Source organism: Hypanus sabinus, chromosome 21 (assembly GCF_030144855.1).
Source record: "Hypanus sabinus isolate sHypSab1 chromosome 21, sHypSab1.hap1, whole genome shotgun sequence".
In the NCBI taxonomy this organism is placed as follows: Eukaryota; Metazoa; Chordata; class Chondrichthyes; order Myliobatiformes; family Dasyatidae; genus Hypanus; species Hypanus sabinus.
In genome coordinates, this window is record NC_082726.1 from 19,069,369 (window position 1) to 19,095,660 (window position 26,292).

At 41.5% G+C, this 26,292-nt stretch overlaps 1 protein-coding gene across 1 annotated transcript in view; it reads left to right on the plus strand.

Annotated features, from left to right (window-relative positions):
• The first annotated feature begins 10,365 nt into the window (after positions 1-10,365).
• Positions 10,366-26,292, plus strand: part of LOC132378840 (casein kinase I-like) — a 240,123-nt gene continuing 224,196 nt past the window's right edge. Inside the window, exon 1 of the mRNA XM_059946093.1 lies at positions 10,366-10,726. The gene's annotated coding sequence lies outside the window, so the exon portion shown is untranslated. The remainder of the gene's footprint in view (positions 10,727-26,292) is intronic.

A 26,292-nucleotide genomic window follows, 5' to 3' on the forward strand; every position in this document is an offset into this window, starting at 1 on the left:
CACTGCTTGCTCAGTTTAGTCATTTTTCTGGTTATAAATTGAATCTTAATGTGCTTTTTCTATTAAATATGCAAGTTCCAATTTATAGACAATCACCATTTAGATTGGTTACTGATTATTTTACTGTATTTATTTGGGTGGTAAAATTACTAAGAAGCATAAGGATCTATTTAAAGTTAATTTTTTTACCCTTAATTGATCATGTTGAACAACTTTTTACTAAATGGTCCCCATTGTCCTTATCTTTGATTGGTTGAATTAAGGCTGTTAAGATGATTATTTTACCAAAAATTCTTTATCTATTTCAGGCAGTATCAATTTTCATCCCTGATTCTTTCTTTGATATTATTGATTCTAAAATTTCTTCATATATATGGCAGAATAGAAATCCCAGGATAAGTAAGAAATATTTACAGAGATCAAAAAAGGAAGGCAGTTTGGCTTTGCTGAATCTTAGATTTTATTATTGAGCAATTAATATTTGATATTTAATGTTTTGGACACAAGAGTTGGATGAAACTCAATGTCCACAATGGGTGAACCTCAAGCGGGAGTCTGTACAGGGGTTTTCACTGGCTTCTAGTTTAGGAGCTGCGCTTCCCTTTGCACTTACTAAATTGAATAAACAAATGATAAATCCAGTAACTAAACATACAATACGAATATGGTTTCAATTTTGTAAATTTTTTGGATTGAATAAATTTATCCTGTCAAGTTCTATTATATCTAATTTTTTCTTTCGACCATCTAGAATTGATCAAGTTTTTCTTTTATGGAAGACAAAGAGAATAACATGTTTTCATGATTTATTCATGGATGACTGTTTTATGTCTAGAATGTTATGTCTAGAAACTAGACATAACTAGTTTTATGTCTAGAAACTAGAATGTCACCTGGGTTTCAGCACCTAAGTTACAGGGAAAGATTGAACAAGTTAGGTCTTTATTCTTTGGAGCGTAGAAGGTTGAGGGGGGACTTGATAGAGGTATTTAAAATTATGAGGGGATAGATAGAGTTGATGTGGATAGGCTTTTTCCATTGAGAGTAGGGGAGATTCAAACAAGAGGACATGAGTTGAGAGTTAGGGGACAAAAGTTTAGGGGTAACATGAGGAGGAATTTCTTTATTCAGAGAGTGGTAGCTATGTGGAACGAGCTTCCAGTAGACATGGTAGAGGCAGGTTTGGTATTGTCATTTAAAGTAAAATTGGAAAGGTATGTGGACAGGAAAGGAATGGAGGGTTATGGGCTGAGTGCGGGTCAGTGGGACTAGGTGAGAGTAAGCGTTTGGCATGAACTTGAAGGGCTGAGATGGCCTGTTTCCGTGCTGTAATTGTTATATGGTTATATGGTCTTTTGAACAGTTGTCTAATAAATATAATTTGCCTAGATAACACTTTTTCAGATATTTACAGATTAAAAACATTCTGAACGCTAGTTTAGTTAGCTTTCCAATATTGCATTAAATTGAAGTTTCAGAAAATTTTTTAAGTTGAATTCCATATCAGAAGAGTTTAATAGCATTTATTTATGATTTAATTATGAAAATACGCTTAGGTACTTCTGATAAAATTAAGAATGAGTGGGAAAGGGAACTTCAAATATCCTTATCTACAGAGAAATGGGAGAAAATTCTTCAACTAGTTAATACTTCTTCAATGTGTGCCAGACACGCATACAATTTAAGGTGGTTCATAGGCTCATATGTCCAAGGATAAGTTAGCTTGTTTTTACTGCCATATACATTTTGTTTGTGATTGATGTAATTCTGAAGTAGCTTCCTTGACACATACGTTCTGGTCTTGTCCTCTCCTAGGAAAATATTGGAAAAATATTTTTGATATTATTTTAGTAGTTGTGCATGTTGATGTACAACCTCATCCTATTAATGCAATTTTTGGACTACCAGTGATAGACTCCAGTCATTTATCCTCATCAGCTTGTTGTTTAATTGCATTTGTTACATTAATAGCCAGATAGTCCATTTTACTTAAATGGAAAGATTCTAATCCCCTACCACATTTCCAATGGTTTTCCCAAACGATAGCATGTTTAAACTTGGAAAAAATTAGTAGTACTATGAAATCTTTGGTTAAATTTGAAGAAACTTGGAGGCCATTTATTTAATATTTTCATATGATATAATTTGACCCTTTCTGAATCCTTTTTTAGTAATTTTTTTTGCTCAGGTATAGAGAAGCGGAGTTAATGACAAATTATAATTTTAGCCAATAAAATATGGCAGCCCAATCTTTGTTTTTTTTTAGTTTAGGGTTTTTTTTCTCTCTTCATCATAAAATATCTTTTTCATGGTTAGTTGCTAAGAGATTGGGAGGCTAAACTACATTTGTTACTTGGAATCTGTGTTTGTACATGTTAATCATTATTAATGTAAACTTGATCTCTTTGTATTATTGTCATTATTGCTATGTTTACTAATTTGAAACTTAAAAAGATTGAAGAAGAAAAAGAAAACAGAAGTGTCTATTATAATTAAACAGTCAAATGTACACAAGTCCCCTATGGGGTCGAATCCTATGACCTATTCTCTCCAGCTTCTTACTTCTTCATCTCCAGTCAAACGAAGGGCCCAGCTCACATTCCACAGCACCCATAGCCCAAACACTGTTTCTACAGAAAGACCATTACGTAAGCAGTGAAACGTTTCCTGGGGTGTTACACATATTTTGCACCATTGATGCACCATCAATAACTCACACTGAGACGTAGGCGAGATATCGGCTTTTATTGACTGGAAGAAGGAACCAGGAGTGAGTGTCTATCATACAAGGTCCTGGAGACTGAGGCCGATCTTCAGGCCGCAGGTCTCCTTTATACAGGGGCCTGTGGGAGGAGCCACAGGAGCAGTCAGCAGGGGCGTGTCCCGACAGGCACATAGTTCACCACAACCATCAAGCACAGTCTGATTCTGCTCTGCTGGTGCTTGAGCTGACAAATTCTTCCAGAACTGGACCTAGTTTAAGAGCAATAGAAGTCAATTACATTGGAAAACCAAAGTTCAAAGTAAATTTATTATCAAAGTACATATGTCACCATATAAATCCTGAGATTTATAAATCCAGGGAAGGTGGGATCTGTTCCGAAGGGACGGTTTACACCTGAACTGGAGCAGTACTAACATTCTTGCAGGGAAGTTTGCTAGTGCTTCTTGGGGGGATTTAAACTAAATTTGCAGGGGGCGGGGATCCAGAATGTGAGAGAGGATAGCAAGAGGAAGAATGAAGGACAGGTGGGGACTACATGGTTCCGGAATATTAAGTGCGTAGAAGAGAAAGGTGAGTCAGAACAAGTGATAAGGAGGACACATGTACAGAGGGATGGTCTGATGGAACATGGAGTTAAATGTGCAGAAAGAATAAGTAAATTTAGGAAGGACAACAAAATTCTAGGGGCGTTTAGCCGATGGGAGTTCGGGGAGCTGGGTTAAGCACAATAGGCAGAGATTCAAACAGAGAGAGGAGAAATGGGCTAAAAATTCTATATCTGAATGCACGAAGTGTCAGAATTAAGGTGGATGAGCTTGAAGCTCAGGTGCGAATGGGTAACTATGATGTCGTTGGGATAACGGAGACATGGCTGCAGGGAAATCAGACCTGGGAAATGAATGTACAAGGGTATACGTGCTATCGTAGGGACAGAAATGCGGGCAGAGGAGGTGGGGTGGCCCTGTTGGTGAGGAATGAGATTCAGTCCTTTGCCGGGGGGGGGGGGGGGTGGGGAGACATAGGATCAGGAGAAGTGGAGTCTGTGTGGATAGCATTGAGGAACAGTAAGGGCAAAAGGGCCCTAATGGGAGTTGTCTACAGGCCACCAAACAGTAGCGTGGATATTGGGTGCAAGTTGAATAGAGAGTTAACATTCTTGGAACAGCTTGTACGAGAGCCGACCAGGGACAAGGCTATTCTGGATTTAGTGTTATGTAATGAACAGGATTTGATAAACGATCTTGTAGTAAAGGAGCCATTAGGAGGTAGTGATCATAATATGATAAGTTTTTATCTGCAATTTGAGAAGGATAAGGGCAGCTCGGAGGTGTCAGTGTTGCAGATGAACAGGGGAAACTATGGAGCCTTGAAGGAGGAGCTGGCCAAAGTTGACTGGACGGGTATCCTAGCAGAAAAGACAGTGGAACAGCAATGGCAGGTATTCTTGGGAATAATGCATAAGGTGCAAAATCAGTTCATCCCCCAGAGAAGGAAGGATTCAAAGGGGGGAAAGGGGCCACAGTGGTTGACAAAGGAAGTCAGAGATTGCATAGCATTAAAAAAAAAGGTAGTATAACAGAGCTAAGGTGAGTGGGAGGACAGGTGATTGGGAAGTTTTTAAGGAACAACAGAACTTAACTGAAAAGGCAATACGGGAAGAAAAAATGAGGTACGAACGCAAGCTAGCCTGGAATATAAAGGAGGATAGTAAAAGCTTTTTTAGGTATGTGAAGAGAAAGAAGACAGTTAAGAACAATGTAGGGCCCTTGAAGAATGAATTGGGTGAAATTGTTATGGGAAACAGAGAAATGGCGGAAAAAGTTAATAAGTACTTTAGATCTGTCTTCTCTAAGGAAGACACAAGCAATTTCCCAGATGTATGGATGGGCCGAGGACATAGGGTAACAGAGGAAATGAAACAGATTGACATTAGGAAGGAAACGGTGATGAGTAGACTGATGGGACTGAAGGCTGACAAATCCCTAGGTCCAGATGGTCTGCATCCTAGGGTACTAAAGGAGGTGGCCCTGGAAATTGCGGATGCATTGGTAATCATTTTCTAATGTTCCTTAGATTCAGGATCAGTTCCTGAGGATTGGAGAATGGCTAATGTTATCCCACTTTTTAAGAAAGGAGGGAGGGAGAAAACAGAGAACTATCGACCTGTCAGCCGGACATCGGTGGTGGGGAAGATGCTAGAGTCCATTATTAAAGATGAAATAGTGGCATATCTAGATAGCAGTGACAGGATTGGGCTGAGCCAGTATGGATTTACCAAGGGTAAATCATGCTTGATTAATCTGTTGGAGTTTTTCAAGGATGCAACCAGGAAGTTAGACGGGGGAGATCCAGTGGATGTAGTGTACCTCTATTTTCAGAAGGCATTTGATAAGGTCCCACATAGGAGATTGGTCAGTAAAATCAAAGCTCATGGCATTGGGGGAAAGACATTGACATGGATAGAAAACTGGTTGGCAGATAGAAAGCAAAGGGTAGCGGTGAATGGGTGTTTCTCGGAATGGCAGGTGGTGACTAGTGGGGTGACACAGGGCTCGGTATTGGGACCACAGCTGTTTATGATTTACATCAATGATTTAGATGAAGGCATTGAGAATAACATCAGCAAATTTGCTGATGATACTAAGCTGGGTGGCAATGTGACATGTGATGAGGATGTTAGGAGAATTCAGGGTGACTTGGATAGGCTGGGTGAGTGGGCAGATACTTGGCAGATGACGTTTAATGTGAATAAGTGTGAGGTTATCCACTTTGGGAGTAAGAACAAGAAGGCAGATTATTATCTGAACAGTGTAGAGTTAGGTAAGGGAGAAATACAAAGAGGTCTAGGAGTCCTTGTTCATCAGTCACTGAAGGTGAATGAGCAAGTGCAGCAGGCAGTAAAGAAGGCTAATGGAACGTTGACCTTTATTACAAAGGGAATTGAGTACAAGAGCAAGGAAATCCTCTTGCATTTGTACAGAGCCCTGGTGAGACCACACCTGGAGTATTGTGTACAGTTTTGGTCTCCAGGGTTAAGGAAGGACATCCTGGCTGTAGAGGAAGTGCAGCGTAGATTCACGAGGTTAATTCCTGGGATGTCTGGACTGTCTTATGCAGAGAGGTTAGAGAGACTGGGCTTGTACATGCTAGAATTAAGGAGATTGAAAGGGGATCTGATTGAAACATATAAGATTATTAAGGGATTGGACAAGATAGAGGCAGGAAATGTGTTCCAGATGCTGGGAGAGTTGGGCATTCAACCAGTGTGCAAATAACAAAAATAAATAATAATAAATAAAATAATAAATAAATAAGCAATAAGTATTGAGAGCATGAGGTGGAAAGTCCTTGAAAGTGAGTCCATAGGTCGTGGAAACAATTCAGTGAGGGGAAAGTGAAGATGAATGAAGTTATCCCCCCTGGTTCAAGATCATGATGGTTGAGGGGTAATAACTGTTCCTGAACCTGATGGTGTGAGTCCTGAGGTTCCTGTACCTTCTTCCGGATGGCAATAATGAGAAGAGTGCATGACAATGTGGTGGGAGTCCCTGGTGATGGATGCTGCTTTCCTGCAACAACATTTTGTGTAGATGTGTTCGATGGTGGGGAGGGCTTTTCCCATGATGGACTGGGTCGTATCCACTACTTTTTGCAGGATTTTCCATTCAAGGGCATTGTGATGCAGCCAGTTGATATACTCTCCACTATAGAAGTTTGCCAACATTTTGGATGTCATGCAAAATCTTCACCAACTCCTAAGGAAGTAGACACACTGCTGTGTTTTCTACAGAATTGAACTTATGTGCTGGGCCCAGGACAGTCCTCTGAAATAAACCGAGAACTTTATTCCATCTCTGTATTTCAAAATGAACATTTGATGATACCAGAATAGTGAAGCCAATTGCTGGTCCAAATAAAATATAAAATTATTCATTAAAACAAAGTAAAAAAAAATTGATTGACACTGCAGTAGAATATAAATCAATTATACTGTAAAATTTTTATAAGCTGGTTGTTGGTGCTGGACACACAGACTATTGAATTACTCTCAGTAATAACCCAGTACACTTTTAATTTGTTTTTTAGATGCTAGACAGTCATTCAATAAATTTTCTGGTGAACCAGCTGGGGATGAGGGTCAGGTTGGGGGTGGGAAATTTGGCCTTAATGAGTTTTAAAGGGGCCCCATTGAGTTCAAGAGGAGAGTGAGGACAGCTTTAAGATGAGATGATCGAGGGCTGGAGCCTGAACCTCGAGTCCTGGCTTCAGTTCTTTGTTCTCGGTTGCCGGAGATGCTCTGGTGTTCATCGGCATACGAGGGTGAAATCAAATTCTGGATGGAAGTCTTGGTTTTGCTTCAAGTGGAGTGCTTGTAGGAAGGCTTTTAACCATGTCAAAAGATGAGTCCTGGTGAGCTTAAGGACAGCACAGAAACTGGGACCCTGGTGACCTTAAAGGAAGCACAGGCACCAGGAGTAACTAACCCAGATACCAAAACATTGGAATTCATTGGATTATTGAACTTTTACTGTATATTGAGGATATGGATGTCTGTACAGCAATCAGTTCTTCATGAAAGTGAAAACAAAAATAAAAAACTGCAGATGCTGGGAATCTGAAATAAAATCAAAAATTCTGGAAACATTCAGAAGGTCAGACAGCATCAGTAGAAATAGTAACAATATTAACATTTCACGACTAGAATAGATGAAGGCTCTTGAACCTGAAACTTAAATCTGTATTTAATTCCATTGATGCTGGCTGACTTGCAGTGATTCCAACATTTTCTGAATTTTTAAAAATGCAATTCTCAAATGCAATCATGGCATAGCTTAGAAGTGTTGTGAGGAAGACACCGTAGGTGAGTGGAAATGCAGGGCCACATGACAGATTAAGTTTTACACAGAAAAATGCAGCAAAGAAAATCAAAATACACCAGAAGGCACAATACTAAAATGATGTAGTAATCAAGAGATCTGGGGGCGTCTGCATGTCTTTGGAATGGGGTCAGACTGAGAAGGCAGACTGAAAAGCATATGGGATCCTGATATTTATAGATAATGGCATAGAGTGGAGGCATAGAGCACTACAGCACAGAAACAAGCCCTGCTCTTCTGAGCTGAACTGTTATTCTGCCTAGTCCCATCAACCCACAACTGACCATAGCCCTCCATACCCCTCCCATCCATGTACTTATCCAAACTTCTCTTAAATGTTGCAATTGAGCCCGTACCCACCACATCTGCTGGCAGCTCTACACTCGCACCACCCTCTGAGTGAGGAAGATACCCCCCCAGATGATTTTCACCCTTAACTATAACCTCTAGTTCTAGTCTCATCCAACCAAGGTGGAAAAAACCTGTTTGCATTTACCCTATCCATTCCCTACGTAACTTTGGAAATAATGGAATACTTTCAAAGGGATTCTTTGCAGTGCTCAACAAAAGTATATTCCAGTCAAAAGCAAGTGTGTGGGGAGAGCCAGCCTTGGATAACTAAGGAAATAAAGGGTAGTATCAAATTAAAAGCTCACGTGTACAAAGTCGCAAAGAGTAGTGGGAGACTGGAGGATTAGGAAAACTTTAAAAAGCAACAGAGAACAACTAAACAAGAAATAAGGGAAGATAGAGTATGAAAGTAAATTAGCACAAAATATAAAAACAGATAGCAAAAACTTTTTATAAATATGTGAAAAATGGTGAAAGATTGCAGCATGTTATTGTGCAGAGGGACTTGGGAGTGCTTGTTCATCAATTCCAAAAAAGTTGACTTGCAGGTGCATCAGGTTATTAAGAAGGCAAACGGAATGTTGGCCTTCGTTGCTAGAGGGATTGAATTCAAGAGCAGGGAGGTCATGCTGCAACTATACAGGGTACTGGTGAGGCCGCACCTGGAGTACTGCGTGCAGTTCTGGTCTCCTTACTTGAGGAAGGATATACTGACTTTGGAGACAGTGCAGAGGAGGTTCACCAGGTTGATTCCAGGGATGAAGGGGTTAACCTATGAGGAGAGATTCACCTGGGACTATACTCTTTGGAATTCAGAAGAGTGAGAGGGGATCTTATAGAAACATACAAAATTTTGAAAGGGATAGATAAGATAGAAGTAGGAAAGTTGTTTCCATTGGTAGGTGAGACTAGAACTAGGGGACATTGCTTCAAGATTCAGGGGAGAAGATTTAGGATGGAGATGAGAAACTGTTTTTCCCAGAGAGTGGTGAATCTGTGGAATTCTCTGCCCAGGGAAGCAGTTGAGGCTTCTTCACTAAATGTATTTAAGATACAGTTAGATGGATTGATACATAGTAGGGGAATTAAGGGTTATGGGGAAAAGGCAGGTAGATGGAGCTGAGTTGACAGACAGATCAGCCATGATCTTATTCAATGGTAGGGCAGGCTCGATGGGCCGGATGGCCTTCTCCTGCTTCTATTTCTTATGTAAAAGGAAACGGTCAAGAACTGTAAAAGATACAATCATATTAGATACGGAGAAATTGTTCACAGACATACAGTACAGAGGCAGACGCATACAGCTAGGGAGCAGAAGACATTTGCACAGTACTGCAACAACTGCAAAAAACTCAAATTTCATGACATATCTGAGTGATGATAAACTTGATTCTATTATAGGTCTCTACTGGGAGTGGGGAAAGTGGCAGGAAGAGAGGAATCATGGTTAGGAAAGAGGCAAGGGAGGCTAAAACACCAGAAAGAGAGCAAACACCAGAGAGAATGATCAATTAACCAATTGCTTGGAATCAAATGACCTTGCCCTGCATCTTAGGGCAGACCCATCCCTGCCCCGGCACTCCTTCTCTGCTATCTGTCCCACACCCATCCCACCACGCTGCACCCTCACCATTCCCAACATCTTTTGTTTCCACCAGATTTACAAACTCGCTCTCTATTCCACGTTGACAAAGACAGTACAGTGCAAAAGTCTCAGGCACCTTAGCTATATATATATATGCGCCTGAGACTCCTACACAGCACTGTAGAATGAAGGCAAAAGAACTAAGAGTGGGCATAAAATAAAACTTTCAGTGGTTAGAAGTGTAATACAGAATAAGTATAGGATGGAGATTCAAAAGTGGCCTCCAAAAGATACCTAAGTGTCTGAAAGGAATGAATTTCTGGGGCTTTGGGCAGTCTGACTATAGAGTTATTACAGCTGGGGCAACAGAGTGGTGTGCCTAGTAAAGTCTCTACCATGCAGCACCGAGATCCAGGTTCAATTCTGCTCTTGGGTGCTGTCTGTGTGGAATTTCTACTTTCTCCCTGTGTCTACTTGGATCTCCTCCCATATCCCAAAGACATGCTGGTTGGTAGGTTAATTGGACACTGTAAATTACCCCCAGAGTGCAGATGAGGGATGGAATCAGGGGTGAGTTGAAGAGATTGTGGAAGATTTAAAAAGAGTGTGTGGTGAAGAATTAGAGTGGAATGGGTGGTTAATGATAGCATGTCTGAATGGGTCAAAGGGTTTACTTCCACGCTATTTGTCTGTATGGAAAATTTGATGATGGGACTAAACCTTAGAGAAAAAATACATCTAACTCATGGAAAACACCACCTTAAAATTGACCTGTCTCTATTCCCCACCCCATGCAAAGAATGATGACAATCTTCAAATAAACTTTCAAAACTGAAAGCAGGAGTCACTCAAGCAAGACTAACCCAAGGGCACAATCGAGGTGGTTTCTCCGCAGACCTCCTGGGACACGAGTGCAGAATTTCCAACTCAAAAATGAGTTGACAGCAAGGATTAATTTAATCAAGCAGCTCCTGGTGATTGGAAGCTTATTTGGGCACAGGTGGTATCAGCAAGTGGCAGGGATTTGTGTCAATCCATCGTCACATTTTGAATTATGAAAGTCGTACTTTGGGAGCAAGCCTTCAGAAAAACGCAATGGAAGTGCAGATTGATTTTTTGCACAGGTGGGAATAAGCTTCTCGAGTGATTGCCAGGATGGGCTCTGTTCAGAGTCAGAGAGATGTTCATGTGAGTTGAACTTAAAGTTAAAGTTATATTTCAACATTAGAATATGGTGGTCAAATCAGTAACAATGACTTGTAATAACATAGCATATAATTCTGTGACTTTGTGACATTTTGTTATTATTTGTAGTGGTTTATGTTTTACTAGTTGTAGTGTTAATTTAATTTTAACAAACTTTTAGAAGAGTTTCAGCTGCACTGCTTTGTGAACTTCCCCTACCCAGATGAGCTCAGGACAATAGGGAATAGGTATAAGGAACAACTTATTAAAAGGACAAATGGCGTCCTTTGTTATACTTTCCTTGTGATTGTCAGGACGGTTTAACATTAACATCAAAATGAACAACAGTTTCACTCACTTACCCTCATTGTTGGAGAGTTGTACATAATCTGTGGAAAGATGGAATGGATCCCAGTGTTCAGAAAGTGGGAACAATTTTCTGTGTCAACAAACTATGCCCCACCTTCGTCTTTCTCCACTGGAATCACAGCTTGAAAAACTGAGTAAAAAAATCTCTGCTTTCCGCCATCTGGTTACAGTAACTGACTGACTACAAATCAGGGCCCCCAATGGATTTCATAGTTCAGATGTTAGCAACAATAAGTATCCTTACTATGCTAGATTATGTATGTGTGAAATGTTAAATCATTAGATTCTCTGCTTTGTAATGAATTGTTAAATTTTAAAATGATTAACTGTGTCTATCACTTTGTGACTTTGTATATTGCCCCTGGTCTAACGTGTGAAAGGTTTACCATTATTGCAAAGATCACTTGGCTTTGAAACAGGTTGGTCGCCTGAAATAAATTGTGCCAAAGATTGTCATAACTCCAGCTCCTCTGAATCTCAACACAATCTTTTTGAACGGTTCCTGATTTGCAAATAAGCACCTTACTTTATACAGTTTGAACTGGAATTTCAAATGTTTGAAAATCGTATTTTGAATTGTATTCAATTAGCTAGTGAATTCTGTATAATAAAACCTCTCAACCACCTACCGTTATGGTACTTAATGTACACACTGGGGTGAAGCAGACAGCACCATATGGATCAGACAGCTAGTATTCAGATCTCAGGTGTAGAAGGAATCCTCATAGTTCATAGAATTATACATCTCCACAGCAACACGGTTGACAATAGGAAACCAAGGCTATTGGGAAGCACTGGTGATTTCTTTATTGTAGATTTTTAATCAAACTTCCATTGTCAACCCTACCTGGATACCCAGCCATTTAACTGTCCATGAAATCAGACCTGTTTGCTTCTTTGCTTCTGCTGTTTGCATTTATTCATAATCCATTCCTCAAATTAGTAAAATGTTAGCAAGCTTAATCACTTTGTGGAATAAATTTACACCCGCACCAAACAGAACAAAATAAAGACAAGAAGTCTGCAGATGCTGGAATTTGTTTTGTGGCTTTACACAATGCTCTGGTCTAAAGAAAGAAAGATTTAGCAGCTTTGGGAAAAACAGACAGCTGTGAACCAGCTCAGTTGCCTGAAATAAATACAGCTAAGATTTGTCTTAAGTCTTGCTCCACCAAAAATCCACTGATAATTGTTTCTTAAACTTCTAAGTGTTTAGTTAAAAAGCGAGCTTTTAAATCTTGAAAGGTGGAAATTCCACAAACAGGATCAAGTGAATGTGCTGTCTCTCAAATGATGGACATTACTTCTGTTGTCTAGTTGCTCCTTCTGTTCATGAAGAAGCTTCTCCAATTGCCATTTACTGTAACGGTTTGATGAACTTGGATTATATTTGGAATGTTAGTACGTGCGGTGTCTGCAGTGTAGTCGCGGGAAGTGGCACCACTTGGATTCATGCCCATGGCCTTCCACACTGAGTGGAGAGCTGCCAGGCAATAGCTTTCTCAGCAGGATTTTGGGAATTGGTCCAAGGAATGTGGATCTGCTGCCAGACAACTTCAGGAAAGAATGAGGGGCAGCTAGTGAGCAGGGGAACCCTCTCTTCCACCACAGACAAAGATAGCAGAGTGAGAGTTCACACTCTTTCTCTCTGCAAGAAGACCAGTAAACATTCATTGTGATTATACTGTTTTCACAACAAATATATAATACCCCTGCATATGAAATTCTGCTTCCTGACATCTCATTGATTTAGCTTCTGTTGCATTGTAAATTCTACAGTTGCAAATGCTTCATATAGCAAAAACGGAATTTCTGTTTTGAAGTGTTTTCTTCCTCTCAGGATATTTCGAGTGGGCAGATTTAAACTGGAACTCAGGATCAAGGTGTGGGTGGGAAGGGTTGCAGAGGGATGAATTTATATCTTGACAAGGAATGCAAGTGGGTGTCTGAGTGTCCACATAGTACAAGACCAGAACCTCCCAGTGCCCTCTAATCAAGACTGTGAATATATTTGACATAACTTCTCCTCGGCCGGCTCATCGGTACAGTGTGGAAAGCTGCTGCAACGCAGCTCCCACTCACAGCCTGGGTTCCATCCTGATCTCTGCCTGGAATCTGAACATTCTCCCATGTGGAATTCCTCTGGGTGCCCCAGTTTTCTCTGACATGCCAAAGGTGTTTGTGTTGGTAGGTTATACGGCCACAATAAATTGCTCCTGGTGTGTAGATGGTTGGTACAATTGATGGGGATGCAGGAATATCGTTTACAGAGATAGTTAGTGAGGAACAGAATGAGCTCTGTGAATTGTTATAGTCTTAATAGGTCACTTGGAGTATTGTGAGCAGTTTTGGGCCCTTTATTTAAGAAAGGAATTGCTGACATTGGAGAGGGTCATGAGAATGACTCCAGGCTTATCATATGAGGAGTGATTGATGGTTCTGGGCCTTTACTTTCCAGAATTTAAAAAAAATGAGGGGGGATCTCATTGAAACCTATTGGACACTAAAAGGTCTAGATAGAATATCTGTGCAGAGGATGTTTCTTATGGTGGGGAAGTCTAGGACCAGAGGGTGCAGCCTCAGAATAGAGGGATGTCCAATTAGAACGGAGATGAGGAGGAATTTCTTTAGCCAGAGGGAGGTGAATCTGTGGAATTAATTGCCACTAGCAGCTGTGGAGGCCTAGTCATTGGGTGTAATTAAGGCGGAGGCCTATAGTTTCATGATTAGTCGAGAAAGGTTACAGTGAGAAGGCGGGAGGATGGGGTTGAGAGGGAGATGGATCAGTAATGATGAAACAGTGGAGCAGGCTCGATGGGCCAAATGGCTTAACGCTGCTCCTTTATCTTTCTGATCTAACTGGAAGGAAGAAAATGTAGAAATACAGAATATCTAGTGGTAAATAGGCAGTGCTTGCTACATGTTTACTATTATCTGTCCACAGACTTGAGCAGTTTTCTTAGAGAACACTCACTGTACAGCATGGAGCTGAGTTGCAACAGTGTGTTGGCTCCTCAACCAACCCTCACAGAAGTCTACTGAGGGTGAACTGGAACATCTTAATTCATTGTGGAATTGTGAACAGAAGTGAAAGAAAGGTGGGGGGGTGAACAATGCTAACACTAAATTTTTTTTACAAAACTGAAACTATAATTCAGAAAGAAGGAATATCTAAGTGTGATATAAAACCCTGATAATCTTGTACCCTCGGCATTTGGTAGTGCTGGACTGATAGACGTTTTGGACCTTTGGATGTTATTTCTCATAGAATTATACTTACTGCCCGTTACACCGCTGGCATTTGGAGCAGCAATGAAGTTCCTCCATCTCTGGCAGTGTTCAGTGTCATCGCATCAGTAGCTTCCTCTCGGTTTTCACTACTGTTGGCTGGAGACTCAGGAATACTGTCACACTCAGATGTAGAAGGAATCTTCATTGTTCATAGAATTATACAGCACAGAAACAGGCTCAATAGTCCAGCTTGTCCATGTTGATTGAGGTTCCTTCCAGAACTGGAATCACTTGCTTCTGTGCCTTCATTATTTTCCTGAACATGTACCTGTGTGAATGCCTTTTACATGTTGTAATATACTCACCCACTTCTACCATCTCCTCTGGTAACTTGTACCATGCACCCAAGTGGAAAAACCCATTACTTGGGGTCCCCTTTAAATATTTTCCCTATCGTCTAAAACCTATGTACTGCAGTTTAGGACTCCTCTACCCTGGGGTGGCAAACGCTCTTTCCTTCTACTAGCCTGCAGGTCACCCTTGGGCAATGTGCAGTGCCTGCTTCGTCCACACCATCCTCACCTCCCCCCACCCCGATCAGGATCATGTGAAGCCATGGGAGCAGCTGGTGCACATCACAAATCGAGGTTATGCGACCACTGACCCCAGGCAGACAATCTCTGGAGAGTATTGATAATGGCTGGGGGGTGTGACCTGTCTTGTAAAGACACTGCCAGGGAGAAGGCAATGGGAAAACCTCTTCTGTAGAAAAGTTTGCCAAGAACAATCATGGTCATGAGACCATGATCACCCACATCATACGACACTGCATATGACAACGAAGACCCTGGGGAAAAAAGACTATGGCTGTCCAGCTTATCTATGTCCCCCATAATTTTAAATACCTCTGTAATAAGATCACCCCTCAACCTCTTACACTCCAGGGGGAAAAAAAATCAAGCTTATTGCGCCTCTCCTTGTAACTCAAGCGCTCCAGTCCTGGTAAAATTCCTGCTTAATTTTTTTGCATCCTTTCCAGCTTAATGACATCCTTCCAGGGGAAGGCAATCAGAAGTGCACAGAATACTGCATGCACTTTTGTATCAATACCCCACTATATTTTCCTGTGAGAAGATAATGTGTGTAACAGCAAAATAAAGCATAGAGGGAGTATGGGGACCACGGTCCCAGTGAGTGGAAAGGGAGCATGTATTGAACCAGATGCCAAAATGTATTTGTAAGTAGCCCGAGTTGTACATCTGTAAATAATCAACGTCTAAGTGGTTTGAGGGACTAGTAATTTCAGAATACACCTCCTTTAGAATGGGGATGAGGAGATCTTTTTTTAGCCAGAGGGTGAATCAGTGAAATTCATTGCCACAGACAGCTGTGGAGGCCAAGTTACTGGGTACATTTAAACCAGAGCTTGATAGGTTCTTGATTAGTGAGGGTGTCCAAGTTGCAGGGAGAAAGCAGGAGAATGGAGTTCAGAGGGAAAGTAAATTAACCATGATGGAATGGCAGACTAGAATGTGTGGGCCAAATGGCCTAATTCTGTTCCTATGCCTTATGGTTGCTTTGCACCAATTATAATGTTATTTAAACTTCACATAGCTGAATGCATGAAGCCCTGTTTTATTTGGCTAGTTTAACAGGTTAGTTGGTGCTAAGACTGGCAACTTTACTTTCTTACCCCCGAGTGTTGAACTTTGAGCATGACGTGATTCTGCTGTGGAGAAGTTGTTCCTGCAGTTAATAGTGTGTCTATGCTGGAGGATGCTGTCTGGTTCACACCAGATTAATAATGAACACAGATAGCCTCTCCATTTATTATTCAAGCAAAATCAGGGCCAATATATTTCAGAAAAATTATTCAGATGCTTGCAAATGCTTTTGTTTCTGGCATGTGGTGCCTCGCGAGTGAGGGGTGTTACATTGGCAGAATGAGTAGAATGCTGTGTGGGTTATCACGTAGGTGGAGTTTAATGCAAAAGACTGAAAATTCATCTTGAATTTGATGGTGACTGCAGCTTTAATTTACACTTCTGACTATTGTTTTCAGAGGTTGCATTATTATCCTGACACATGCCATGCTGCCTACCTGAAATTAGTCAGTCGTGATTTAGGTACTCACTTTGAGCAGAGCAGCAAAAAGCTTTTGCTTCACTGGAAAGGAAAGTGAACATGTTATTCCCGATCGTGATTACCTCTATTAGGTAGCGTGGGTGGAAAGTGATTTCAGAAGTAAATTAACCTAATGTAACGCATTCGGTTCCTTTCAACAATGCTGGAGATTGGCGGTGGGGGGGGGGGGGGTAAGATATCATGTCAAACTCTGCCTGCAGAGGGGAGCTGACTTTCCCTTTCCAATAGTAATGACTTTATTTTCTGAAAATGTGGGGATTAACAGTGTAGTGGTCATGTTGTCAGGCTAGTAAACTCTCTAACTGGTCAATATTCCAGAGACTTCTGATTTTAGAACCTACTACAGCAATTGAAGAATAACCTTCAATTCAGTAATTTACCTACTCTGATGAAGATTGTCCAACTTGAAATGTTAAATCTGCTTCTTTTCCCACTGTTGAGTTCTCTGAGCATTTTCTGTTTTTATTTCAACAGCCTGAGGCCCCCCCATTGGTTGGCTTGACCATTGATGTTGTGTCCCAGCTGTCTACGCAATACACAAGCCTGGCCAGTACGATATGGGGAGCAAGCTGTTGCCCATGCCAACAGGCTCCTCCTCTTCATGCAGCTGATGAACACAAAGGAATGGCAGAGACCGATATAGTTTGGCACTAGCGGTGTCACAGGAGTTGCCAGTGTTAATCTCAACATAGGACTCCAGCTCCAGATTTTTCCTTGAGGTTTACCCCCCAAAGCCTTCCTCGAGTGGATATAGGAGGTTTGAGAACAGAGTTTTCCCTCTAGATTAGCTGCCAACTACGGCTGACGTGCCCCATCTGCCTGAAGAGACTGCGTTAAGGCATCAGTAACTCACCTTTGTCCCTTCTCCTGTCAGCAGATACAGTTCCGCCAGCGTTAGTAGCTAAGCCACATGTGAAGGCCAGGAGACTGACTTGGTTGTCAGAAGCTATTTGAGTTGCACGCCTTTGAGAGCATTTCATTGGTAGTAGGAACCTATCCCTACTACCCAGCGCAGCTACGAAAACCTTAAAAATACCTTATTTCAACAACTGTAGTGCCTATAATATTGGTGATGAGCAATAATGGATGCTTTCAACCTGTCCAACCTTTAAGGATTGCATCATATGACTAAATGTTGTCTGATTCGCTACAATATATGTAGGAAGACAACAATGATAAAATATTGTCTGGGACCCTTAAAGTAGACTGTGATGGATTTCATTAGAGATAATACTGCATTCTGCGCGGGCAATGACAATAGTGTAGCAAAGTGACAAAATTATTGAAGACATCAAGTGACAATATGAGTGTGTGGGTCTGAAGGATCTGTGCATAATTACTGGCTAGCCTCTAACCTGATGACAAGAATATCTATTCCTTTCCCTCTCTGCTCTTTTTTTATTCCCCAGTCTGAACCCATACCTCACCTCACCTGCCTATCACCTTCCCCCCGGGTCCTCTCCTCCTTTTCTTTCTCAAATGGTCCACCCTCCTCCCTGTCAGATTCCTTCCTGTCCTGTTCTTCATGTTTCCCACCCACCTGGCTTCACCTATCACCTTCTAGCCATCCTCCTCCCCCCACCTTTTTATTCTGGAACCTTCTACTTTTCTTTCCAGTCCTGATGAAGGGCCTCAGCCCAAAATGTTAGAGGTTTATTCATTTCCAGATGCTGCCTGACCTGCTGAGTTCCTCCAGCATTTTGTGTGTGTTACATTGGTATATTCCTAGATTAATTGATGAACATATCTAGACCAAGTTATTAACCTCGCTGAAGCCTCCTGTGGAAGTGGCTTCTAAAACTGAAAAGCTCTTTTGGCTGGCACACAGTGTTACTGTAAGTGTGCAATGCAGACCGTAGTCAGGGGCAATGATAGGAACTTGAGCATCAGGCCTGGTTCATGGGAGTGATACAAACAGGGAGGATCACTCAGCTCAATGTGTTAGGTCAGGGCAGCACATTTTTTCAGTACGTATGTAATAGTTTTTGAGTATGTGGTTTTCGTATGTCAGAATCATAATCAGGTTTATTATCACTGACATATATAATAAAATTTCTTGTTTTGCAGCAGCAGAACAGTGCAAGAAGAAACTTACATTACAAAATAAAAACTAGTGCAAAAGACAATTAATGAGGTAGCATTCATGGGTTCACGGACCGTTCAGAAATCTGATGGCAGAGAGCAAGAAGCTCTTCTTAAAAACATTTAATGTGGGTCTTCAGGCTCCTGTATCCTCTCCCAGATGGTAGTAATGAAAAGAAGGCTTGGGCTGGATAGTGAGGGTCTTCAATGAAGGATGTCGCCTTCTTGAGGCACTGCCTCTTAAAGATCCTTGACTGCAGGGAAGGTTGTGACCATGATGGAGCTGACTGAGTCTTCAGCCTTCTGCAGACTCTTTTAACCCTGTGCATTGCAAGTCCCTCACCTGGCAGTGATGTAACCAGTCAAAATGTTCTCCACCAAACAGTCGTAGAAATTTGCAAGAATTTTTGGAGACATAGCAACTCTCCTTAAACTCCTCATGAAGTATCATCACCGATCTGCCTTCTTCATAATTGAATTATTGTGTCGGGCCCAAGATACATAACCTAGCATGTTGACACCTAGGAGCTTGATACTGCTCACTCTTTCCACCAGTGACCCCTCAATGTGTATTCTCCTGACTTACCCTTCCTGAAGTTCACAGTCAATTCCTTGGTCTTGCTGACGTTGAGTGTAAGATTGTTGTTGTGACACCACTCAAGCAGCTGATCTGTCTTGCCTCCTTGTTGCCATCTGAGATTCTACCAGTAAGAGTAGTGTCATCGGTGAACTTATAGATGACATTTAAGCTGTGTCTAGACACACAGTCATGAGGGTAGAGAGGAGAGAGCAGTGGGCTAGGCACCCATCCTTGACTTGCTCCTGATTATCAACGAGGCGGAGATGTTATCAATGATCTGTACTGATCGTGGTCTCCTGATACAGGAGTTAAGGATCCATTTGCAGAGGGAGGCACAGAGGTCCAGATTTTGAAGCTCATTTATTAGTAGTGAGGTGATGGTATTGTTGAATGCCAAGCTGTAATCAATAAATGGCAGCCTAACATGTGCTTACTGTTGTCTAGGTTCAAAGTACATTTAATATCAAAATATGGACATTATATACAACCTTGAGATTCATCGTCTTCTTCTTGCAGGCAGCCACAAACACAATAGGAACCATTAAAAAAAACACACACACATGCCGACAAAGATGGTTAAACGCCTGATATGCAAAAAGAATAAATCACATAAACAATATAAAAAACAAATAATACACAGAAGATGAACCCTAGAGTCACCACAAATGTGTCCACAATCGCAAGGCTATTTCAGTGTTGCAGCTGGTCCAGGCGTTTGATTGCTGCAGGCCTCAGGCACGGAGCCAGTTCAACACTAAGGCTGAGTGCTGATGGTCACAGACCACAGCTACAGAGGCAGTTCAGCACTGAGGTGAGTAAATCTGATGGAGTAACGAGCTGACCCCGGTTTGTCCTTTGCCCTTGGTCTTGTCACCTTGATCTTTTTAATCTGACTTGCACTTAAATTGGTCAAACATTGGTTCGTTTCTTGCTCTCAGGTGCAGGCCCCGCCACTCCAATCCAGCCCCAGGTGCACTCCAGCAATGGCGGAAACATCAGTTCATTTTTCATTCTCGGGAGTCCAGTTTGCTGATTCCTTCAGGATTCTGCAGAAATGTCAGGTGGTAAAGATGTTTTAAAAGCACAGCTCCCAAATGGAAATTACTGGCTGTGCTTGCAGTGATTGTAGTCCAGAAGAAGTGTAATTAATAGAATAGTTAGTAGCTTTGTTTGCTGCCCGTGAAGTGCACCGTGTTTCACCAGCATCATCTTTACCCATCCCCACAGCTCAGTACTGGGACTGCATCCACTGTAGACCTGTTGTAGTGATCAATCAGTTGCAGGGGTTCAGGTCCTCGTTCAGGCAGTGGTTAATTCTAGCCATGACGAAACTCTCAGCACACTTCATTATTGTAGATGTGAGTGCACCACACATCCACAACAGTCTTTGAAGCACCTTACCCTGCTCTTCTTGAGCATAGCACTGGTATGATTGATGCCCTTTTGAAGTGGGTGGGTACCTCTGATTGCAGTAAGGAGAGGTTGAAGTTGTTTTTGAACACTCCAGCCAGTGAAACAGTTACAGTAAAAAATAACACACACTTCAGATTTTACATAATACTGAGGAGAAGCAGCATTGTCAGGTCTCTAGACGATTAATAAAATAGCCATTTCAAAACATATTGATTAATAACTAATACATCAATATGAATGACTGTACAATCTGCTAATTGCTCTATTGTGAATTAAGAAATTACTTTAATCAACAAGGCCCTTCATCAGAACTGGAAAAAGAGTCAGAGCAAAAGGTGGGGGCAGGGGAGGAAGAAACACAAGGTGGCCGGTGATAGTTGAAGTCAGGAGAGGGGGAGGGGTGAAGTAACGAGCCAGGAAGTTGATTGATGATAGAGATAAAGGGCTGGAGAAGGGGGAATCTGATAGGAAGGGATAGAAGACTAGGGAAGAAAGGGAAGGAGGAGGAGCATCAGAGGTGATGGGCAGGTAAGGAGATATGGTGAGAGAGGGTAACAAGAATGGGGAATGATGGGGGGGGGGCAATGATCAGAAATTTGAGAAATCAATGTTCATGCCATTAGGTTGGAGGCTACCCAGATGGAATATAGGGTATTGCTCCTCCAACCCCAGTGTGGCCTCATCACGGAAGCAGAAAAGGCCATAGACTGATATGTCAGAATGGGAATGGGAATGGAATTTAAATTGTGGTTACTGGGAGACCCTGCTTTTTTTCATGGATAGAACATAGGTGCCCAGCGAAGCTGTCTCCCAATCGGTGTCAGCAATATACAGGAGGCCACAATGGGGGTACTGGATACAGTAGATGACCCCAACAGAGTCACAGGTGAAGTGTCGCCTCACCTGGAAGGACTGTTTGAGACCCTCAATGGTAGTGAGGGAGGAGGTGGAGGGGTGGGCAGGAGTGGCACTTTTTCCCCACTTGAAGGATAAGTACCAGGTGGGGAGGAAGTCGGGCAGGGAGCAATCTCTGTGGAAAGTGGAAATGGGGAAAGGGACAGGATCCCTTTGGAGATGGCATAAGTTATGGAGAATTATGAGCTTGTTTTGGAGGCTGGTAGGGTGGTAGGTGAGAACAAGAGGAACCCAATCCCTGGTTTGGCAGTGGGAGGATGGGGTGAGGGTGGCATTGATGGTGGAGGAAAGAAAGCCCATTTCTTTGAAGAAGGAAGACACCTCTTTAGTTCTGGATTGAAAAAAACTTATCCTGAGAGAAGATGTAGTGGAGACAGAGGAAACTGAGAGAAGGGATGGCATTTTTACAAGTGACAGAGTGATAAGAGGTATAGTCCAGGTAGCTGTGAGAATCAGTGGATTATAAAAGTTATCAGTAGATAGACTGTCTCCAGATACAGAGACAGAGCAATCGAGAAAGGGGAGGAAGCTGTCAGAAATGGAGAACAGGGTGGTAGTTGGAGGTAAAGTTAATGAAGTCAATGAGCTCAGCATGCGTGCAGGAAGCAGCACCAATACAATTGTTGACGTAGTGTAGAAAATGCTGAGTTCCTCCAGCGTTTTGTGTGTTTTGCCTTGGAATTCCAGCATCTGCAGATTTTCTCATGTTGGTGATAAAGGTGGTCATAACATTGCATTTGCCTTCCTTATCACTGACTCGATCTGCAAGCTGACCTTAGGGAACCCTGCACCAGGACTCCCAAGTCCTTTGCACCTCTGAGTTTTCATTTTCTCCCCATTTAGAAAATAGTCTATACTTTTATTTCTTTTACCAAAGTGTATGACCATATACTTCCCTACACTCTATTCCATATGCCACTTCTTTACCCATTCTTTCAATCAGTCCAAGTCCTTCTGAAGACCCCCCCGCTTCCTCAACAAAGAAAAATGAATTAGATAAGTTCAGCCTGGCTCCAGTGTTTTTCTTTTGATTAGTTTCTGGAATTATGTATAAAGCATAACAGAGGTGATGAGGAAGTTTGAAAACAAATCCAAGAAGACTACCTATCTGTTGAAGCAAAGAATATTTTTCTTCAGAAGGGGAGAGAGAGAGAGACAAAGACGTTTGAGTTAAAGAATAATAGTGCGTTTTTCTTCAGAAGAGAAGAGAAACATTTGAGCTAAAAATATAGCGCAGCACATTTTTATTCAGAAAGGTAGAGAAACATCTGAGTTTTTAAAAAGTCAGAAAAACGGACATTATTAACAAGCAATAAGTAAAGCCACATGTTCATGAACAGTGAGTGCCAGGTGATAATAATAATAATTTTTTAAAAAGTTGGCTAGAAAGATAGATGCATTTGATTGCAGAAAAGATAAATGGATGATGTACACTGGAATGAATTGAATAATATTTTGAAGCAAATGAAATAGCCGATGAAATAGTGTTGCTGAGTGCAATGGGTGAAGAAGCATACAGTTTGCTTAGAAGTTAAACTGCTCCAACCAAACCAGCCAAAATGAGCTTTTCTTATATCATGAATGTAATGCAGGAACATTTAGAACCAAAACCATTGTTCATTGCTGAATGGTTTAGATTTCATAATTGGAATTGAAAAGAAGGGGGTTCTATTTCAGCCTATTGACTGAATTGAAGAAATTGTCCGAGCATTGTCAGTTCAGTGATGGGCTTAATGATGTACTGAAAGATCATTTAGTTTGTGGAATCTTACAAGAAAGCATTCAAAAATGGCTCCTAACTAAAACACAACTCAAATTTAAAAGAGCAGTTGGAATTCCAGTATTAGTAGAAACAGCAGTCAGAAACACAATTATGTTGTAGTCCAGAATGAAAGTGAACATGAACAAAATTGCAACATCTAAGCAGAAACCAGCCTGGTTGAACAAATTGTGTTACTGTTGTGGCAGGGGCTCACCAGATCAATGCAGATTTAAAGGCCAACTTGCAGAAAATACAATAAAGTAGGATACGTACAAACAACATGTCAGGTAGACAAAAATAAATGGACTGCACAAGGAAGAGTACAAGATAAAAAGTCAAGATGCAGTTTCAACAACAGCAAAATGCATGCTGTTAATGAAAAATCAGACCATGATGAGAGCGACTCATGACTGGATAGCCCTGAGATTTACAATATGATAATATAAACAGGCAAGATGGCTTACACCAGAAGTGAATGGTAAATTAACTAAAATGGAATTGGACATTGGCTTGGCTGTTCCAGTCATTCCACAAAATGAGTCTGAACACTATTTCAAAGGTACTGAACTGAATACTGCAGATATCCAACTAAGAACTTATGCTGGATAACTCCTGCGGAATAATATTCATAAAAGTGAAAGGCAACAATCAACAAGTCACATTGGGTGTGTATGTGGTAAAAACAGGAGGGCCAGCATTGCGAGGCTGTGATTGGCTGAGACAACTCTACTTGATTGGAGATCCATCCACCATTTGCATGCCACATCCCCTGCAACCAAAAGCAAATTAAGGAAGGTACTGGATGATGCCACAGTAGTGTTCAAGGATGGAATTGGAAAACTCAAACATATCAAGGGTAAAATAGTGTTGAAACTGCCACACCCAAGCTTTACAAAGCCTATCCTTATACCATCCATGATAAAGTAGTCAGTGAACTAGTCACATAGAGGCTGAAGGAATTCTTTCCAATGTTGAGTGGAGCAATACCAGTGGTCCCAATAGCCTAGCAGGATGGATCTGTCAGCATCAACCCAGTACTGAAAGTAGATCAATACCTTCTGCCTGGGATAGAGCATATCTTTGCAAACATTTCTGGAGAGAAACACTTCAGCAAAGTGGACTTAACTCAGGAATCCTACAGATGGACATGGAAGAAGACTCCAAAATGTTTCTCACAGTAAACACTCACAAAGGGTTTCATCACTATAACAGGCTTATTTTTGAAGCAGCATCCACACCTACACTCTGGCAGAAAGCTACGGACCCAGGCACTCAGTGTTACATGAATGACATCATTGTTAACAGTGAGGAACATCTCCAAACTCTCCAGACAGTGTTAAAAAGATTAGAACATTATGGGCTCAGAGCACAATGCAAAGGGTGTAAATTCTTCAAACCGCACATCTTTGACGCACATATATATAACACACATGTGCTGAGAAAACTCAAGCAGTGGTGGATGCCTCAAGGCCAGAGGGTGTGTCACAGTTGCGGTCTTTTTCAGGAATTGTCAATTACTATAACAAGTTCCTGCCTAACTTGGCTACTGTGCTCCACCCCTTGAACGCTTCTACAGATCGTGAAGAAATAGCAATGAACAAAACTGTGTGAGGTGGCTTTAAAAAGGAAAAGGAAATGATGACGTTAGACACTGTACTCACACATTATGATCCACATCGTCCAGTGAAGCTCGCCTGTGACGCCTTGCCTTATGGTGTAAGTGCAGTCATGAAACATGATGTGAGTCATGGGAGTGAACACCCCATAGCCTTTGCATCACATTCCCTTACTGCTTCAGAGAAACATTACACACTGGTCAATAGAAAGAGAGGCCTTGAGTCTGCTTTAGGGTGTAAAATGTTTCAGCCAGTACTTGTGTGGGAGAGAGTTTACCCTCATTACTGACGGGCGTATCTATGGAAAATAGCACTTATGGCAAGCACTGATATTGCATCCCTTCCAAACATCTGACACCATCTTTTAGATAACTTTACCATAATATCTGCTCAAAAATACAAGTCAAGCTCGTTAATCTTTTAATTAACAAATTATAGCATACATGAAAATTATAATTGTACCTTCCCTGCTTTCACTGATGCAAACTGGTCTATGATGTGATCAAAATCAGTTTTTCAGTTTCTTCTCTTTCTACACTCAGCAGAGCAAGATCACAGAGTCTGCCTTGACCCATGGAGGCTCTCAAATACAAAAGTATTAGTTTTAACTTGCTGAATGATCTCTCACAGCTGGCAATAGAAACTACGAAGGTTAGCATTATCTGATTGGCAACGCGAAGATTGGGGAAGATGCTCTCATTGCCATACTAAACAATAAATTCAAGAAGCTCTTCAGGCCTTGATATTTTCATGTTGACCCACCTTGATAGCAACATTCTGTAATCCAAAATTTCTTCATACAGCTGCTGTCAATCAACATCAGAGCTGTACAATTCGCCCAAATTTTCACACTTCTTCATTAGGTCGTTACTGTCGGCGCCATAACACAGTCCCTCGACGTCGAGAAGGAACCCAAACTCGGCGCCAGTGTCGTGCAAACAAGTGAACCTTTCATCCATTTCTCTGTGAAGATGGTTGAGTGTTCCCTTCATGACTCTTTCCATTTCCTCCTTAGCTGTTAACCCAGCATCTCTCGAGTTCTCATCAGCCATTCGTTTCTTTCATCTCTGACGTCTTTCAACTTCAATATTCCATTCTTGACAGAGACCGACTCCTTCTTCGAGTGACTCACTGATCAACTCTTCTCTTTCATCATAATAATGATCTCGGAGGGCTTTTAAATCCAGGGCAGCATCGTGGAAGTTCATGCTAGGATCCTGTAGCCTCTTTTGAATATGGTCAGTGCGAATGAGTACTTTGTTCCAAAATCCTAGCAAGATCAGAAAATTGTAACTCAACATGCAGTTGTACAGCTGCCTTGCCTCACTTCTTGTTTCACTGATCTCATTTTCATTATCTATCATGTCCTGGAGAACTTGAAGTATATCCTCAAGGTACTTCTGCTTCTGTCCTTGCACTCCACCTGGTTTCAGAGTCTGACTTAACAACCACAGGC